We start from the raw sequence: 19,502 nt of genomic DNA on the forward strand, positions 1-19,502 counted from the left end.
GGCACTCCTGCCAGATGTGTTCACAGATCAAGACAAGCTCTGTGTTCAGGGCTGCAAAGCAGAACACAGTTTCTATAGTGGCGGTGACAAACATACAGTCCTTGCTGTGAAGGAGATGGGCACCAGTTGTTTGTGTTTTGTCTCAGTATGAGACAAAAGACATGGATTACAGTCAGTCCTGAAGTGTGGCCACATCAGAAGTAGCATGTAGTCATTAAATCTGTAGATTAAAAGTAGGTATATTCTTCAACATCTTGTTGAATTATTGGCTCTGTACTTGCCAGGGGACATGGAAAGGTTAGTCTGTTAAAGTACAGCATACAACAGAAGTCAGGCACTCACAGCGGAGGAAAGATGCAGCAGTTATCAATATGAATGTACTTTACAGTGATATGGCTGGAAAAATGCTATGTGCAGCATATAACTATTTCAGTTTTAAAAATCAACCCCCCCACCTAACTAAAATATTTTAATGGCATAAAATTCTAGTTGTAGACCAGAGCAAAGAATAAAAATGCTATGGTTTTCTATGTCAGATCAAGACTGTTTGCAGTTCTCATTAACCAAACTGTAAAAAAAAAAAAAAAAAAGAAAAAGTTCTTTAGAATCCAAAATGTATCATATAGGTGGAAGGGATATGTGTGAAAAACAATGATTGACCAAACAGAAAATGAAACATTTCTGTTTTAAAAATAAAGCATGCAATGAGAAAATAAAAATTATTTATGAAGTCAAACGACTTTTAAATCTTTAAATTCCCCACATACCTTCTAGGATTATAGCAACCTGTGGAAGGTCATTATAGCTATAAGGGAAAAGATTAAATAAGCACTTAAGCAGACATAAATAAAACAGACAGGTTAAAAGCTATTAAATTGAACGAGACTAGAGGGAAACTTATCAGTGCTGTAAAGGAATCCAAACACAGAAGGAAACAAACACAGTGTTGAGAATGGCTAATGGGAAGTAACAACTCTAGAACTACAAAATCTTATGAAGTCCTGAGTCATCTGTACCAAAGAAAGTTCTTGGGCTATAAGGAAGAGTACAAAGAATATATTCAGGAAAACTTCTGTAGTGAGTTCAGAGCCTTCCTCCCAAAATAATACAAAGCAGGAGATAAAATTTGCATTGAAATAATAAGATAATATGATTGAAAACTAGTAGCTAGAAGGAGGCCTAAGGGAACAGCCTGCTTTGGTGTTTGCTTCAACAAGCACTCAGCTGGAGGGCTGTACCCCTTCCTCTGACACAACTACCCACCCGCTGAGGGAGAAAAATGTAAGGCTGAAAAAAGGTCTTTAAAAATGGAGTACGTTCCAAGAGGAAACATTCTTCCCAGGAGAAAGTCAGAGTGAAGGAAGGCACCACCTTCTGATTTAGGAAATACTGAAAGACAGTATATTTATGTCAGTCAGTAATTTGGATCAGGAGAATGCAGGAAGAGATATGCCTGCAATAGAGGTGCTGGGGGAGTGATGGAGATGCAGCGTCTGCTGTGTCTGCTGGCCATGGCTAGAAATGTAGTGTGTTCTCTAAACTAGCAATTTCATTTCTCCCAGGGAAAAATACACAGGCAATATGTGAAGGAAAAACATATTATGAAAAAGAAACAGCACCTTTTAGTTATTCTTAGGGAGTAACTAAAGTTCCAGAGGTGTAGCTTCACTGAATCCACTGAGGGATGTTTTTGGAAATTAAGCTTTAAAAATGGATTATACTCCAAGTATGGGTATTTCTAAATATGTCTGGGTTTATATATTTCTCAATATATCTATTTTTATTTTTCTGACTTTTGCCTGTACAAAATATAAACAAAAGCATTCTTAACTAGTTCTGTATGCCCCAAAGAGACAAAAGTATGCATGCTTTCTAGAGAATGAAAAATAACATGCCACTTTGTAGGGAAAAAGTTAATTAAATACAGAATCAATTAAAACTGCTGTGGAGGTCATCATTAAAAATGTACATGCTGCTATCATGCAAAGGTATCTCTGCAACTCCATTGTCTGTTTCAAATGCTACAATCTGCTAAATTTGGATAAATATTGACTTTTAATGGCACCTGATGTACCAACAGGCATGGACACTACTTAATTTAACAGCATAAGTTAAATGCAGGTCATTGCATTAAGAGGGCATCTGTTATAGCTTATCATTTTATTCTCCCAAATTTTAATAAGAAATTTTGCCAACATGTTTACTGGAAATATTACAACATCTTCCTGCACTGAGAAAACCCAAAGGACCTATTTATCTGGTTCAACTGTATCTTGTTTAAACATAGGGTCATACTGAAACCAAAGGCTTGCCATTTTGCACAGAAGACAGGTCTAAGATTTGACTTAAGACTACAGCACATCTGCAGGAGATGTCGAATCCTTTTCAACAGGTCACTTAAGTCATCCTGAGCAAAAGGAATACCAGCATCAATGATGCACCAAGGAATGACAACCACAACCTCTGTGACTCAATAACCTGAGATTCAGGAAGAGGAGGCTTAGCATCCTGATTCTATTTTCTGTGCATGCCAAGATTTGACGTGTAGTTAACCCATCTGGGTCTAGGAACCCAAACAAGGTAAGAAAAGCAAACTCAACTCAGGCAAAGAATGCTTTGTCCTACCTCAGACTTAGCCCTCAGGTGATAAGGCGCTGCATGCTTTTAATTTTACCAGCTCGGGATATTTTTTTAAATGGTCAGAGAACAAACGTGTCTGAATATTGAGCATGACACAAAATGTCACAAACGCTTAAAGTTGGAGGTCCTTCAGCCCAAGGAGGAAGATGCGAAGGGAAGGAGTGTGTTTTGCGAGATCCAGGGTGAGAATGCCCCTACATAAACAAAGGGCCCTGGATTGGACGTCGTCTTAGGGAAGCGGGGCAGAGGGGAGGGGGGGGGAGGAAAAGAACGGGTATGCTTCCCAGGTTGGGAAGCCGTCGGGCGGCAGGGAGGAGCGGGGCCGCCCGGAGCGGAGCGCGTAGGGCGACGGAGGGGAGGCGGTCGGGAGGCGGCGGGCGGGCAGGCCGGTGTGAGCTGTTTGGCCACCGGAGCCAATCGAAAGCGGGGCCTTGATCCTCTCCTCGGGCAGTGACTGCGCGGAGCCAGTGCCGCGCTCCCCGCAGCCGCCGGGACCGGCACAGCCGCCTCGCTCTCTCCGCGCACCGCTGGCCCCACCGAGCGCCTATGGGCGTCTGCAGCCGGCGAAGGCTTCGCACCACCGCCACCAGCAGCAGCGGCAGCGGCAGAGGGAGGCGACCGCCACCCGGCTTCATCGCCCCTTGGGATCTATAGCCGGTGGACGGACCGCTGCGGTCCGCGCTGCGGACCCTTCCTCGCCTCCGTGCAGGTATGGGGCAACCGGGGGTCGCCCAGCGCCCTGGCGCAGCACCGCTCCTCTTGCGGCCGACTCGCTCCCTTCCTCTTCCTCCTCCTCCTCCTCCTCCTCCTCCTCCTCTCTTGCCCTCTTACCGCCCCTCCGGGGACGGGCAGCGGGGCCGGCGGGCGCGGTGGTGCTGACAGCGCGGGGCCGCTCCGCCCGCCGCAGCCCCGCCGCGCCGTCCCGCACCGCGCCCCTCGCGGCTCCCGCCGCGCCCGCGCCCGTGCCCGTCCCCGCGCGGGGATCCCCGGCCGCGGCAGCCGGACGCCCCGGCGGGGAGCAGCGCGTCCCGCCACCCCGCCCGCGGGGCGTTTGCAGGGGCGCGGAACGAAACCAGCGAGAGCCGGCGGCGAAGGGGTCTGGGTGCCTTGCTCCGAGCGTCCTGGGAAGTTACCTGGATGGCTCTCTCTGGGTTTGGAGCGTCGTGAGTCGCGTCCTCACGCTGCCTCCCAAAGGAGGGAAAAAAAAAAAAAAGCCCTCAAACAACGGGGGAAAAAAAAAAAAAAAAAGCTCATACTCGAAACCTGTGCCCCTTTGTACCTTTCTTTCTTTGCTTTGGGTTAATGATGGTTTGTGATTATGAAACCCGACGAGGGATCAACTCCAAGAGCGAATAGCATTACTTTAAGTCATGAGTTGGAAATATACGTGTGTGTATACATACACTGATTTTTTTCCTCCCCTTGCACTTGAGGATTATAATAATACAAACCCGTGTCTGTCTCACAAGGAGCTCCTGCTTGACTTTCTGCTAAGGCTAAGGAAATATTTGCGCTTCTACAGGTCTTGCAGAATTGGAGTCACAGGTCTTATAAAAAATTGCAGTGGCATTTGGCTGAACAGCTCTTATTTTTAGCTTGCTATTGTGAAAGTGGTTATATAACTTTGGTGGATTTTTGAGGACAAAATTAACAGCTCATAACAACTTAAACCTCTTTTTTTTCTGAAAGAGGAGAAATAAACAGAACAAAAGCTCAATACGTAGAGTCTGGTTAACTTCAGCCCAACAAATAGCCACGATAGAGATTCCCTGAGAAAAAGCGCCAGGTTATGAATCCCACAGTCCTTCCAAGAATTACGAAGCAGCAGGTGCAAGTCCAAGCAATGTCAACTCAGAGCCCCAGTTAGCAAGCTGGTTATCAGGCTGCATCAAGGCTAATTCTTGCTACACAGGGTGAAATCAACATTCATATCAAAGTCTTGTCTTCCCACCAATGCCAATACAATACAGATACTACATTCCCTCAGGGGATTAGTTTGTTGCTTGAACTTAAAGAAGTACGCACAGCCTGAAGCGCTTGCTTAAAATGCTTGATGTGTTTTAATGCATATGGTTCACTTGCAAAACTTGGTTCCTGGTTCTCAGGCTGATCCTTCTTCATTTTTTTCAAAAACTGAAGAAGAATACTACTCTAAGATTTTAAAAAAATGCTTTGAGAAAATAATTGAATAGAAGTAAGGAACAGCAGTCTGCTTATTACTGAGAGGTGCTGTCTCAGTGTTCAGGCTCTAAACAAGGTATCTCTCTCTCACTTTTGTTGCATGGTCCTCATGAACTGCTGTCATCCAAGAGGTGCATCCTTGGCTGCATCCAAGAAGTCCTAAATTCTAAACATTTGTGCATGATTACTGTGCAGCTGGAGAGAGTGGACTAGTTTACTAAATCTCTTTTTTAGGATGAGCAAGAAACCTAGCAAGTAGAATTTTGCCTTCTCACCTCTGTTGCAGCCCGCTGTTCGTGCAGAGCTATTGTGTGAAAGGAGGAGGTGTATCTGGTAGCAGCAAGGTTTGCTCAGCCTTCTGTTGCAGGATGATAATTCAGTGAAAGATGTGTCAGTGAAAAGCATCAGTAAGACCTCTACAAAGGTGGCACAAAAATAAATGCCATTAAACCTAGATTTTGAGATGATTGGTTTAGCTGAACTAGTTTCTTTCTGTTTATCCTTTGAATAGACTGTGCATGACTTTCAGTGTGGAATAGAACAAATGTGTGAAAACTTTAAGAATTAAACTGTGGAAATTTTTGTTTCTTTTCTTAGTATCAAATGAGGGTAAAAATTAATATCTGAAATACCCACTGAACTCTGTCGATACATTGGAAATTGCTTGGTTTCAGTCAGCATTTGTCAATGCCTATGAAAGTGTAAATCTCATAGATCCAGATCATCATCTTTTGTAGTAAATAGTGCTGTTGTGGTCTTGTGTAATAAATTTGGTAACCGGTCCAATTCCAACTGCTCAGTTTCATAGTTCTTTACCCTACTGCTGAATTTACATTAAAATAATTCTAACCCAAGCATTAGAAACTGGTAAATTCCAATTTGAAATTGGTAAATTGTTGTTTACCTGTTTCTGATTGGTGTTTACCTGTTCTGATTTGTTTCAATGAGCAGTTCAAGTCACTTAGTAACAATTGAGCAGTTACTGTGCAGCTTTACTGACATCTGAAGAGGTATCTTAAAGAGCAGCACAAAAAGGTCTTTCCCTTCACTCACAGATGCTCATGAGTGTGGTTGTGCATTTATATTAGCATAGTGGTTCATGTCAGGAGTGGGCTTTTGATGCCCTTCCTCCACTTATTGTCCATCTCCATATACCTCATAGTGGGCCAGCTGAATTCCTTTAAGATGAATCTAAACTAGAAGATGTCCTTGAGTCACTGCTGGAAATACAGTCCGTGGAAGCAGATCAGAGCTAACCTGAAGTAAAACCCTGTAAAATACATATGGTATCTTCTGTGCTTAAATGTTTTGCTCTGCCTGTCTGTTCCTGTTAGACTGTGCTAGCTGTTAAAATAGACATGGTCCATTTGCAGCATGCTAGTTCTGGTGCAGTGCACCATCTAAAGCCAATACTAACCATCTTTCCCAGAAGCGTGGGCTAGTTCCTGCTTCTTGCACCACTGCTCACATGTGTTAACTATGGCTGTCCTGTTTGTATATACTCACACTGAGATCTCTTCAGTTCAAAATGAGGATGGTTAATTTTTTTTTTTGTAGCCTGCCATGTGAGAATGGACTACTTTTTGAGTGGGAACTTTGGATAGTGCAGCTTTGTGCTTGTCTGCTAGATGTGCTTGTCAGCTACTTGTCAGCTGCTGCTTCATATTTGCCTGTAACTGGCCATAGCCTGTCTGTATACAAAGGTCCATAAGGCTGTTTATATTCCTTGTTTTGTGTGGAAGTGGTGAGAAATGCTGGCTTGAAACTTTAAAACTGTCATTTAGAAGTGCTGCTCCATGTTCCGTGGGTACAGCATCGTGGCTGACTACATCTCCTGCAAAGCACCAGAAGAATCGCTTGGGATGAGGTTCCACCTGTGGGGATATTTCCTGGGTGCCAGCACATGATGGGAATCATGCTCTGACCCTGGAGTCCAGTCCACTTGCCCCAGGCAGGTGGAAATGTATGATGCCCAGGGAGATGTTTAGAGATATCCACTTAAAACTTGAAGTTTGATTAAAACACGGTAAACTTTTTTTTCTGCTGTTTTCACTGTAATGAGAAAAATTTTCCATTCTCTGTTGCTTGGTGATTTGTCTGGCTACTTACAGTTTCATGTTTTTCTTTAGTTTGCTTCTTTGGGAAAAACTATTTTAAATAGAAAAATGATTCTGTTAATTATAAACAGGTATCTCTTGTATGAAAGCATTTCTTACTAGAAAATATATTATAGGAGGAATCAGGGATCAGATCCTTGTCACCCTTAGTGAGGGATCAGGTCCTTTTCTCACTTGGTAATAGAAGACAGTTGTCGTTGCTGCAAAAATTGGACTTCTTACCAACTCTTCAGTTTTACATACATTTTCACAGGATCATGATGGAAGTGATAGGGTTGCGTGTGTATAGTGTGAATGATACAAAGATTCTTCTTGTTTTGAATCATTGTGACTGCTCCAAGACTGCTTTTAAATCACAGAAAATGTTGTGCTATTTGGAAGAACAGGAAGTGAGAAACGAGAGCATTTCCTTCTCACATGACTGTATTCCTATAGCTAGAGGTTGTCTACTTCAAACGTTATTTCAAGGCATAGCTTCTCTGTGGGATGAAGTATAGATTTTAACATGAGTTGTGTAGATGATGATATGTCACTTGAAACCATGGTATTTCTTGTTCTCAGTGCATTAAGCCTTTTATTATCATTTTAAAGAAGATTTTTGATGCCTGTTTCAGAAAGGGAAGAAGACCATAAAAATCTGTCTCGCTCCAGGACATTGAAACAGAGGGCAATCTATCTTTCAATATCTGGTGTGATACAATCATGGCAACTTCAGTTGTAATCTGTCTTTCTCAAAAAGTCATCTTACAGCACCTACTTTTAATGTTATTTTTTTTCTTCTGGGCTTAACTTATCTATGAGATTCTGAATATTTTTTCTTTGTTGATGTTTACATAACATTTCTAAGAGTTATAATGATGTATTTTAGATTAGTCACAAGAGTAAGGGGAATTTCCTAAGGTCAGTTTTTCATATAGACTGCTCTGCCACATAGAATTACTTATATTGTAAAGGTATGCTGTATATGGAAATATGCATGCTACTGTCTTTACTACAAGCTTTTTTCAGAGAAAGGAAAATGGTAAATTTACGTCTTATTCCAGATAGTTTTAAAGTCATCATTGTTTAGGAAGAGAGTATTTTAATAAACCATACTTTGTAATGAAACTTAAGGAAATTAAAACTGTGATACCTTCAAATAGAGAAAGACTCATGAAGATTTTGTTTCTGTCTCTTTTGTGTTAAGGAAGTGGGGGAAGTAAAGTACACTGGGAAAGGAAAATATATTATTTACCCTCCAAATTTCATTTTGGAACCAGTTTTTATTGAGTGTGATGGGCAGTGCACAAATACAACATCAGACTGTGGATTTAACAGCAATAAATCTTAAAAATTTGCTGAATTTTTAGCGTCTCTTAAAACTTGGAAACAACATTTTTACAGCTCATGCGGAACGCTTTGTTGACCTTGTCCTGTACAAACACTTACTAGAGTTGGAAAACTGTGTTGAGCTGATCTCGATGCAAACTAGTTGCCCTTCTCCATTTGTGTGCAGTTTTGTTGTGGATTCCAACCATGTCTAGTCTATCATATTACCCTTTTCAAGTGCTATTATGATAATGCTAAATAGCCTGATATTTTGCAGTAGTGCTAACAAAAAAATAAACAGCATTGTAAAAATTCTGCATGACCGTTTCTGGCATGAAATGGCAGGGTTTTTTCCTGGTGCAAATCTCAGACCTAATCTCATTTCCAGTGAGGCCAAAACACTAGTTTGGCTTAGAGTTAAGCAGGATCCTGCCCATAAATCTGGCCAGTCTCCATACAGATAACATCTGGAAAGTTGTCATTTAAAAATATGTGGGAGAGCTTGGGATAGGGGTGTAAATAGTGGGTCAGAGCTTCTATCCAAAAAGGAAAACATCCCAGCTCTCAGATGTCAGACATCCTCGCTCTAGGCATGTTTTTTGTTATGATCCATCTATCGTTGTCAGTTCCTGTTCCGTCAACATAACTTGGAGCTTAATGTCCTTTGAGAGGAATAAGAGGAGGTTGACAGGCAAAGAAGAGAGGGAATAATGTTGCACGACTTAATGGATGCATCCAATAAAGTCTCCTAATAAAGAGATGGCTATCGCTTGTATTTCGACTTAATTTGTTCTCTGGCTGACACCTTTCGGATTACTACACACAATGGATTTGTACTAAGCATGTTTGTTGACTTTGGTCTATATTCTTCATTAATGAAGTCTATGGAAACTTTGTCTGATCTTTCAGTGAGAACAGCTTTTGCAGAGATAGTCTTAAGAGTGCCTACTTGCAAACTGAAACAAATTGTAAGCAACTTGGATTCCATGTAGCTAGGGAAAGATTGTTGATCTGCCACTTTAATACTTCCATTCCTTACCGAAGCTGAGCCTTCAGGAAAGTCATAGCTCAGAACTTGTGACTTCTTAAGTGTAACTGAAGATTCAAATGTCACAGAAACTGATTATTAGAAAAAATAATTATTTTGTTCAAGAATCACAGAAGATATATGAAGATATCACCCTTGTGTGCTATTTTTGTTATATGCAATGATCCTTTTCTTTTTCTATAGAAACCCTAAAGCAAACAAGACAAATGAACACAATTGGAAATTGTGCTAGTTTATGCCACCTGTCTTGCTCTCAGGTTACCTAAGTCCCTTCAGTTACTTACACGAAGTTATTTTACAACTCAATCTAGATTTTTTTTGTTTTTCTAACTGTAAAACAAATCCCACCTTTGTCTACCATAAATTCGTCTCAAATGAAGAGAAGCTTTAAATAAAAATCGTACTATATAGATACCATTTTGTTTTCTTTAGCCACTTTTTTAAAAAAAGTTGTCTGCACTTGATGTTCTTTCTTCTCAAAGGAGCACTGAAAAAGCTCCTAGACAAACTACAGTCTACTATTTTTTGAATTCTACATCCAAAATTCCAGTTGCTTTATCCTTCAACTCAGGTAGACTGCTTCCAGCTAGAAAAATATTTTTATGTTGGTATTTCAATAGCTGACTTTAAAAATGTGATACATGTGAACACTATTTTGAGTACCTATCAGAAATTGCCAGTCTTCTCTTTTTAAAAATAGCCTCGGGTTTTTTTCAGTATAAAAATATAATTTTGTATAAAAATTCTTTCTTTGGAAACAAATTTATTGTGTCATTCCAAGTTGAGCCTAATTCTTTTCTGGACATCTCTAAGGTTTCTTTAAAAGAAGCATATGATATTACAGGAAGAATGTTCCTCTTGTTTGCCAGAGAGCTGTACTATGTTTACTATAATAAGATTAAAGGAAATTTGAAAGTCAATGCTAGCTCAGTGGGAAGCTGATAAACACACGTTGTACTTGCAGGAACACTCTGCCCAGTAGTATTAGGAAATTTATCACTATTTATTTAGCAGTTCGGACTCTATCCGACAAACAGATTTGGTGTTCATTTAAAACTACACCAGACGCTGAAAGACTTGACAATATGGATGTGATTTGTGGAATCTGAACTGTTGTCCTGGCATAGCCATCTCAGGCGGCTTAGGATTGGGAATCTCGTAGCATGGTCTGTCAAAATAAGGAGTCCATAAGCTTATGGATCCTGTTGCTTTCCAAAGACTGTGGTTTGATTCCTGGCACTTCTGGTTAGGTCAAGTATTACAGCCACAGTCATAAACAGCGATTTTTAGAATTTGAGCAAGCTAGACAAGGGTGTAGCTCCTTGGAAAAGTTATTCTGGAAGAGGTAAAACCAGCAATGTGTCTGGATCCATATCTGGCATTGGCAGGCTTTACTCTTGAGAAGCAATGGCAGTCCAGTCTTGTATTTACTGTTTGTTTATTTGTGCCTTGGCCAATGTTTCAAGTAGAGAATGAATTCTGGAGAAAGAAAAGGCCACAGGGATGACTTTCCATTCCTAATTACATGTTAAGAGGTCATTTTTACATGGTCACAAGTGCTGCTTACAAATCAGTAAAATAGAATTAAGTAATTTTGGTATGAAATGCGTGCAGGAATTTTTTTTTTTTTAAAATATTAGGAGTAGAGGGGAGTGCATAATTACAGTGCAGTACACAAGCTATCTTGTAAATTTTTTCATCACCGCCAAACTGGCAGATCTCTTGAAAAAGTGGGCAGCTACTCACTGTGTGCTTCTGAGCACCACAAAAATCCAGTGGATTATTCCCACCTTGTGTTGGTAATTAGTAGTAACTGCAGGATGAAGTCACTGTTGGTTATGGAAGCTACTACTGTAAGCTGTTCACGCTGTATAAGGTAATAAATTTATTTGATAAATAGATGATTAGGGAAATTAGTTAATTTCCATGCTCCTCTCAATTATGAAATTTCTTAAATTGCTAAAAAGCAGGGATCACTCTTTTTATGAATTTTTATGTATTTGTATGCTACCCATGAAGTCACCCCAAAACACTCATTTCTTCTCCTGTTTGTGTAAGATGTGAATTTGAACTCCAACCTGCATGAGATAAACTTGAGTCTGAAGTAATCTATCTCATCCTGTTCAACACACTTGTGCTGTACAGGAATAGTCTTACTTCTCCTGCATTCCTCTCCCACACAAAATGGGCTTTAAAGGTCTGTGGAGTCACTGGGGATGGCCTTTCCCAACCAGCTGAGTTGTTGTTACTGGGAATTTTTACTCTGGTTTTAGATGATCTGTTAGGCAATAGAACTGCAAATGCATGGGTGAGAAGTCTACACCAAGGGTTTCCTATCTTGAATGAGACTGCTGTGTATCTAACTCCAGTGGCAGTCCAGGCTTCTGGCCATAGCTGGGGCCAGTTCTTCTGCAGATCCATCCTCAGCAACTTCACCTGCAGATTGAAGAAGTCTCTGTCTTCCTTTGTTATTGGGTAAAAGGAAGTATTGCCTATTTTGGCTCTTCTGCTTAGCTTCATCCATGTAGATAGACTACAATCAGAGTGCTTGCAGTTTGTCCTGTTATATACAAATTGCCAGTTCATCTCCCCACTCAGACACCAGCTTCATTTACTCATATAAATAACGGGTAACAGTCAACATGATTGACTTAAGCTGTTACTTTATCTGAATGCGTAAAATCTAGGGAGTTTGAGATGCTAATGCCATGTTTGTTGTTTGATTTTTTTCCCCCACACACCAAAATTTAGGTGTATTTGTTAAGAATATTGAAACGTACTGGTCATTGTATTTATCATAGGTTTACATTTATTGTTACTGTTTGCAAAACAACCAAAAATTAGTTGCTTTTTATTGTCACATTACAATACAAATGGTTAGACACATTAATTAAAGAGAAGATTATTTTCTCAATAAAAGTGAACTGTTATTCTTTGATTATGAAGTGCTCCAAATTAGATTTTTTCCCCGATATATTTATTTTTCCTTTAAAAACATTTGAAAACTGGCTTACTTTACCATGATTAAGACTGATGTCTTAATTTGGACAACAGATACACTATTGACTGAACTTCTGGATGCATGATAACAGATATGGCAGTTAGTCACACAGCAGTGCTGGTATATTATTTTGGGTGAGAATCATGCTTCAGTTTTGCTTTTAAATAAGTACTGTATTCATACTGATTGTAAACCTTTCCTAAAGCTTCTGTGATGGCCTTTCGATTTCAATGCATGATCAATTTCTTTGAAGTGGCAGAATCTAGTAGTCTCTTAAATGTGTGTCATGGTTTAACCTTATCTGGAAGCTAAACTTCCCACAGCCCCTTGCTCATTCCTCTCCCTGGTGGGACTGGAGAGAAAATCAGAAGAATAAAAGTGAGAAAACTTGTGGGTTGAGATGAAGACAGTTTAACAGGGAAAGCAAAAGCTGCGTGTGCAATCCAGGCAAAACAAGGAATTCATTCACCATTTCCCATGGGCAGGTAGGTGTTCAGCCATCCCCAGGAAAGCTGGACTCCGTCACGGGGAACGGTGACTTGGGGGGACAAACGCCATCACTCCGAACATTTCTCCTACCAGCTTTATATGCTAAACATGACACCATATGGTCTGGAATATCCCTTGTGTCAGTTGGGGGTAGATGTCACGCCTGTGTCCCCTCCCAACTTTTACACCCCCAGCTTTCTCTCTAGTGGGGTAGGACAAAAAGCAGGCAGAAAAGGCCTTGATGCTGTCCAAGTGCTGCTTGGCAATAACTAAAACATCTCTGTGTTTCTTCACAGCTACTGTGAAGAAAATTAACTCTATCCCTGCAAAAAGCAGCACAAAGTGTTAATGGTCCAGAAGGTATCCCTGCTTTGTTATGCTGCCTGTAGTTATGCCCGTGTGGTATCATTAGCTAGGCATAGGTCTAAACTTACGCTGAAAGGATCATCTTGCCCTTGGCTCAGCTTCTGGCCACTAGGCTGTGTCTTAATTCTGTTACAGCCTTTCTTTGTGCCCTCTGGCGTGTCTAAAATGGCATACACTCAACACATATGGGAAACTGGCTCGGAAATGGTGCTGGAAATGTTGACTAAGTGTTCAAAACACTTTATGTCCTCTAGCTGACAAGGCTCATGGGTGCAGACTCCTTGGTGTCTTGAAAATCCTGTTAGAACTGGGTGGCCTTAGTCATCTAGATACACATGCTTAGTTGCTAAGTGTGGAAAATCTTTGGAAAATATGGCTGTTTAAGAGACAGCCCAAAGACCAGCATTCCTGAATTTTCTGAACAATGACGTGGGCTAACAAGGGTGGTGAGACCCTGGAATAAGTTGCTCAGAGAAGCTGTGTATATCCCATCACTGCAAATGTTGAAGGTCAGGTTGGATGGTGTTTTGAGAAACCTGGTGTAATGTAATGTGTCCCTGCCATGGCAAGGGGATTGGACTGGCATGTCCCTTCCAACCTTCCAACCTCATCCATTCAGTGATTGTATAATGCTGTTATTGCTTGAACAGAACCTTATGGGTCACTTTATGAGTTGTAAAAACTGTTACTGTCACTGAACACTTTTAAAAAACATTTTAAAAAGCTAAGGTGCTTCTCACATAAGCAAGTGTGAATAATATCTAAAAGAGGTAGCTATGGCCTTACGTGTAGATAAAAAAAAAAAATTAGTTGTTTTGCTTTTCCATAAAGCCTATAAGGATGTGAATTCTAATGTGGATTTGCACACACTGGATCAGATTAACTCCTGCACAGAGGAGTAGAACAGTGTATTACTTGAAGACAATGCAAATCTACTGTTACACTTAAAACCCCCAGCAGTGTTAACCATGCCTTCTGTATAGTGGGAATTTCAGCCAAGTGTGCACTGCTCTTCTGTCTTCATTATTTAAGATTTCTAACCCGGAACATCCCAAGCTTTTGTTTATGATTTACACAAGGCCATCCATACCTGTAAAATATGATTTTACTGTAGTAAAAGAATGAGACAACAACTGCTAATTGCCCTTACACTTTTCTCTTTTGAAGTACCATATCTAAACCTAAGTACTGTAAAGTAGGGAAGAGAGGATTTTCTTCTGATTAACTGAATTATTCCATACATAGATTGTTCTGGAACATTTCAGTTATACCTTTTATTCTGTATGGTTTTGAGGGTAGTTCTGAGTCAACACCATATTTAAATGGTAACTTTCAAATAGCTTTTTACCTACTTAGTTTTATGATAAAACATAATTTAATTCTGAAATTATTCCATCAGCTTTTCCTGACTTGCACATATTATAAAGGTCAGAATTAATTTCAAATTTGAGTTAGACTAGCTTAGGTACTTTGAGATATGGAGTTACCCTATCAAAGATACATCCACTAAAGAGTTGACATTAACACTTCTGAACTTCATTCTTTAAGAGTCACCTTATTTATAGCAAGATAAATGCACTTTCAGCTCCAATTGCACGGAGCAGCATCCTTCGGATAGCCTGAGTAATCTAAAATTTATCTGGTAAACCTCAAAGGATCTATTTATTCAATGAGTTAGGAAAATTTAAGGGATGTATACTTAGAGCCTGGATTTCAGAATATACAACTGCTACTTGCACATTTTAGCAGGATTCTTAATTTCTTTTCATTAAATAGAATGTTTTAAACACCATAAGCTATGTGTTCACAGAGTTTACAGGAAAGATACCATGCCATGCTAGAAATTTGTAAGAGAACTTGAAAAGTACATTCAAGAAAAAAATCCAAACAGATAATGTAACTGAAAAAAAGAAAAATGCAAATAGTGACAGAAATGAAAAATGAGTTAAGCTTTTCAGTGGACTGAAGTTAAATTCCCGACTGTTTGTGGCTTCACAGTGTCTGTGGGTTCAACAAGTGTTTGGGGCATTTTTAACCAGCTTGAGGATTATCTTTTATTCATTGCACACTATTCTGCTCACTCATTCACTGTTTTTTAAAGTATTTTTTCGTGGAAATTCAACACAATTCCTAAGAAATACTTACTAGATGCATCTTTACTATAAGATATCTGGCTGTAAGCCAACAATCTCTTAAGATATAATCTTTTTTTTAACTTGCTGTTGTTAAAGCTTTTCATTAAGAAGTCAAGTGGGATTTATTCCTTCATAGACTTCCTTGGTTAGCATATGTGAGTGAACTCATGTCTAACCACTAGTTGATTTTATGTTGTGTAACCTTTACAAGTATTCATTGCATGTTAACTCTTGACAGATAAAATTACTTATTCACTTTTGACTTACCTTTGAAGGATGATTTACTTTGTCACTATTGAGTCATCTCCATGCTATGTTGAGGCAGCAGTCTCTCTCCAGATCATCTTGTGGCATAAAACTATTGCTCTGATGCAGAGTTGTAGTTAAAGAGGCCTGCAGAAGGAATGTGCAGGAGAAAAGGGAGAAAGACAAATGTTGGCATGGTTTTGAATCTGTGCTGAAAACAGCAATCACCAGTGTCTGCAAAGAGAAGGGTTGTACATTCGTAGATTTTGCTTGCTCCTGTTCATTGGGCAGCTCTACAGGACACAGTAGGGGTGTGGGGAGAGGAACGCAACATATTTAACCATTTTTTTCTTTCACTGTTTTTGCTCATAGGATTGCATTATTATGCCATGCACAAAAAAAAAAAAAAGTCAGGAATCAAGAACCACAGCAACATTGCCCCTCTGTCTCGGTCACCTTCTCATATCAGATTAACCTTTACTTAAAAAATGCCTGTTAGCCCAACCTTGCAGATATATATATGACTTGCAATAAAACCTTGATTCATGCATAAATTAATGAAAGGAGCATTTTGCTTTTATTCTGGAAATTTCAGCACAATCTCTGAGTACCTTAAGAAGAATCTAAATGTATCTGGCCTCTCTGGCACTGCTTAGATATGTGGAGGGTAAAAGTAGCCTTTGCCTTCTTTCCTTCCACCTATTTTCACTATGCAGAAGACTGGCCTGTTATGAAGGTCAAAGGAATTCTACAAATAACAATGCCTAGAGTGCTAGTTTGTGAACATGGAGCGCTAAACTTTTTGTTTCTTTTTGGGCGAGTAGCGTTAAACCTTTTTCTTACAGTGCTTAGACTTTGCTCTGCTCAACATTAGTAAGGCTAAAAATTTTGCATGATCCTTGCTCACTATGTGGAGCTGTGAAGATAAATTAGCCTGACAGTCTGGATTTAATAAGGCTTGCAGAGAAGCAGGTGACTAATAGCTAAGGTAAACTGCTTTGTGGTCACCTGCCTAGGTGGCTTCCAATCAAAATGACATGCTCTGTAGACTAAGCTGCAAAGTCTAATGGAAGTGCAAGTCCTGGTTTTCCAAAGCACCTGTTTTTGAATGTAAAACTGAGCAACCTAGATAATTCAGTACGGGCAGCACTCTCAGGAGTAATAAGGACTATTGAAGAACATAAAAATTAGGTATCTGGTATCAGGAATTCCATAGGTGAGGCAGACAGTTGCACTCTTTGTGCTGCCCGTAGGGAGGGTTTTGGGGATTAGGCTTAAAGTGTACATAAGTCAGTGTGCCAGTGTGGGAAATTATTGAATTTCAGATAATTTTGAAAAAATGAGTGTTTACAAAACCCTGCATCTTATGAGTGGAGGCTTCTGCAGAAGCGTTTGGAAAAAAAAAGGGGGAAGACAATTTAAGAAATGCTGCATGATGCTGCTTAATGCTCCACTTTTGGATGTATCTACTGAGATTTTCACTCTCTAAGGAGAAAGGTCCAACTGCAGGCTGGAGATGATCACTATGAGGGTTGAATGCATAGGTTAAATTACACTCTGGAACTAAAGCTGATAAGGTCCTTGGAGCTATAAGAAGATGTAATTAGATCCAAAGTACAGCTAGACACATTTTACCCCCTTCCCTCTACTGTCAAGCCCTTATATAGGGAACAGCCCCTGGTGCCAGAATGTCACACTTCAGAGCTGGTGAGCCTTTCAGGGATACTGTTGGGATTTTGCAGATGCTTTTGAGGATCACTGAACATGATTTTACTTCAAGGTGAAGAAGTCCTTTATAACAACCAATTTTACAAGTCCAAAGTTCATTTGGGAGTTGTGCACACAAAGGAACACAGATACTGAATTCTTCACTGATACTGTATTAGCCTTGCATGAGGAGAGATTAGGATCAGCCCTTCTTTGCTGAAATGATTTGCCTGGTACTGCCAACTGGCAGTAACCAGGTCCTTCCAGCCAGGAAACTACCACACAAGACATTTGTGTTATGAAGCCAGCAAGTAGTGCACACGTTGTGGGAAAATTACCATTAGCTTCAGAAAAACAGTTATGTGTCACCATTACTCAAACTCATGGCTTCAGATGATCTGGTATCTCCGGTATCTTCTGATGGTCTGGTATCGCTGAAGTAAACCCTAATCAGATCTTAATTTGATTCAAGTCAGGAGTGTAAATCAATGGAGTATGGAGTAATTCCAATTACATTAATGTATTTGTTGCTTTAGAATTGCATGGCAGTTATGCCATAAAGAACTCCTCATTTCTTTACATTTTCTCCCCTCAAAAAGTTCTATTACAGCTTTTTCTCCTTCTTCACTTACTTCAGTATTTTACCCAAAAGGATATTCCATTAAATTCTTACTGGATCCCAATATCGAAGGTCACGGAAAAGAGAACATTAAAAGATAATTACCTGTGGTGTGTTGATACTAAATTACTGTAGGCTCACACTTCTTAGAAAGGCATATAATGGGACACTGAACCATTCTCAGATGTCTCATGTGAGCTTGTGGAGCAGCTCTGCTAGAAAAGTTAGAAAGCAGAAAGGCTTGAGTTACCAAAGAATTTTGCTGGACTGGATGTCTTTAAAAAGAGGGAACTTGTTCAGCCTTACAGGCTTTTGGGGGATACCTTTTTAGCCATGTTTTATGGAACCTTTTCAGATACTGGTGCTCTTGTAAAGCCAAGGGCTGCTGTAGCCTAGATTAGAACTAACTAGGCTAGATTTATTTGGTGTGTCACATTAGGCAGAAAACATTCATTTGTGGAGTTTTCTCTTCCCTTGTCCTTTTTTTTCCTCTTTATAGCCAGATGAATTTTAATTAATTAAAAGTTTAATACAATTTCAGATATAAAAAATAACTACAGAAGTAGCATGATACTAAGTACAAATGAAAAATAATTTGTATTGGAATTACAAGACATTCTGGGTACATAAATGTTGTTAATTGATTATTTTAAATTACTTTCTGATAAACATTTCTTTGGTGTGATTTGTTTCTTTTTCTTTTTTTCATCTGTCATCTGTCACAATAATTTATCTGCAAGCATTTGCTGTTTCCTTTAAATTTATCAAGTATTTTTAATAGCAGTACTTTTTTTGTCCACGTGAACTGTGTCAAATATCAGTGAGTCAGCCTGAAGACAGATCCTTGCCTGATTTAAATGACTGTATATTTTAAACCTCAAGGATTTTTGTATTGATAGTCCCACAGAGTAAAATTGTTATATCTACTGATTTAAAATATTATTTTTTCTTTTCACTTTAATGAAGTCAGTATTTGTCAGATTAAGCCTCTGAAATACTTTTAAATACATATTTGCGGAGAATCTGCCCACCTGCCATTTTTTTTCCTTAGCTTAGAGAACACAGTAAACAGGTGTGTGGAACTTTTTTTAGTAGAAAGCATTGCAGTACTGACTAGTGTATAAAGACTTGCAGATGCTTCTCATCCTCTACCATACTGATATGTTTAAGGATTCTGTCTTGTATTAAACTTCCCTTTTGGTTCAGTTCTACAGTAATTCCTTGGCAATGAGCAGTGTACTTTTTCTCAGAATATGGACGTACGTATACCCACTTGGTCATTGCTTTATGTTGGTTTACAAGAGAGTATAAATACAGCATTGGTTTAAAAAACATACCACAGCAACTGGCTTCTCTCAGAAATAGCAGTAAAATGGTTGCTAAATAACAGTAAATAAATAAGAACAGTACATAATATCAAATAAATAAATAATATCGGCACTGTAGGTTGCTCTTAGGTGAATGACTCTTTCCTGGCTTTTAGTAAGCCACACACTGCAACGTTACCCCACTTCTTTAAAGTAATCAGAAATATTAGACTATGTCCAGGTAAGGGAGCAGTTCCTCATAGGGAAAATGTTGAGGAGATGCCTTTATTCTCTAGGCTAATTTTAGAGTATTAACTACAATAAGTAAATCAAATTTC

The 19,502-nt window shown here is 39.5% G+C and overlaps 1 protein-coding gene across 1 annotated transcript in view; it reads left to right on the forward strand.

Annotated features, from left to right (window-relative positions):
- The first annotated feature begins 3,089 nt into the window (after positions 1 to 3,089).
- Positions 3,090 to 19,502, forward strand: part of GREM2 (gremlin 2, DAN family BMP antagonist) — a 41,380-nt gene continuing 24,967 nt past the window's right edge. Inside the window, exon 1 of the mRNA XM_032681423.1 lies at positions 3,090 to 3,349. The gene's annotated coding sequence lies outside the window, so the exon portion shown is untranslated. The remainder of the gene's footprint in view (positions 3,350 to 19,502) is intronic.

Source organism: Chiroxiphia lanceolata, chromosome 3, assembly GCF_009829145.1.
Source record: "Chiroxiphia lanceolata isolate bChiLan1 chromosome 3, bChiLan1.pri, whole genome shotgun sequence".
Classification (NCBI taxonomy): Eukaryota; Metazoa; Chordata; class Aves; order Passeriformes; family Pipridae; genus Chiroxiphia; species Chiroxiphia lanceolata.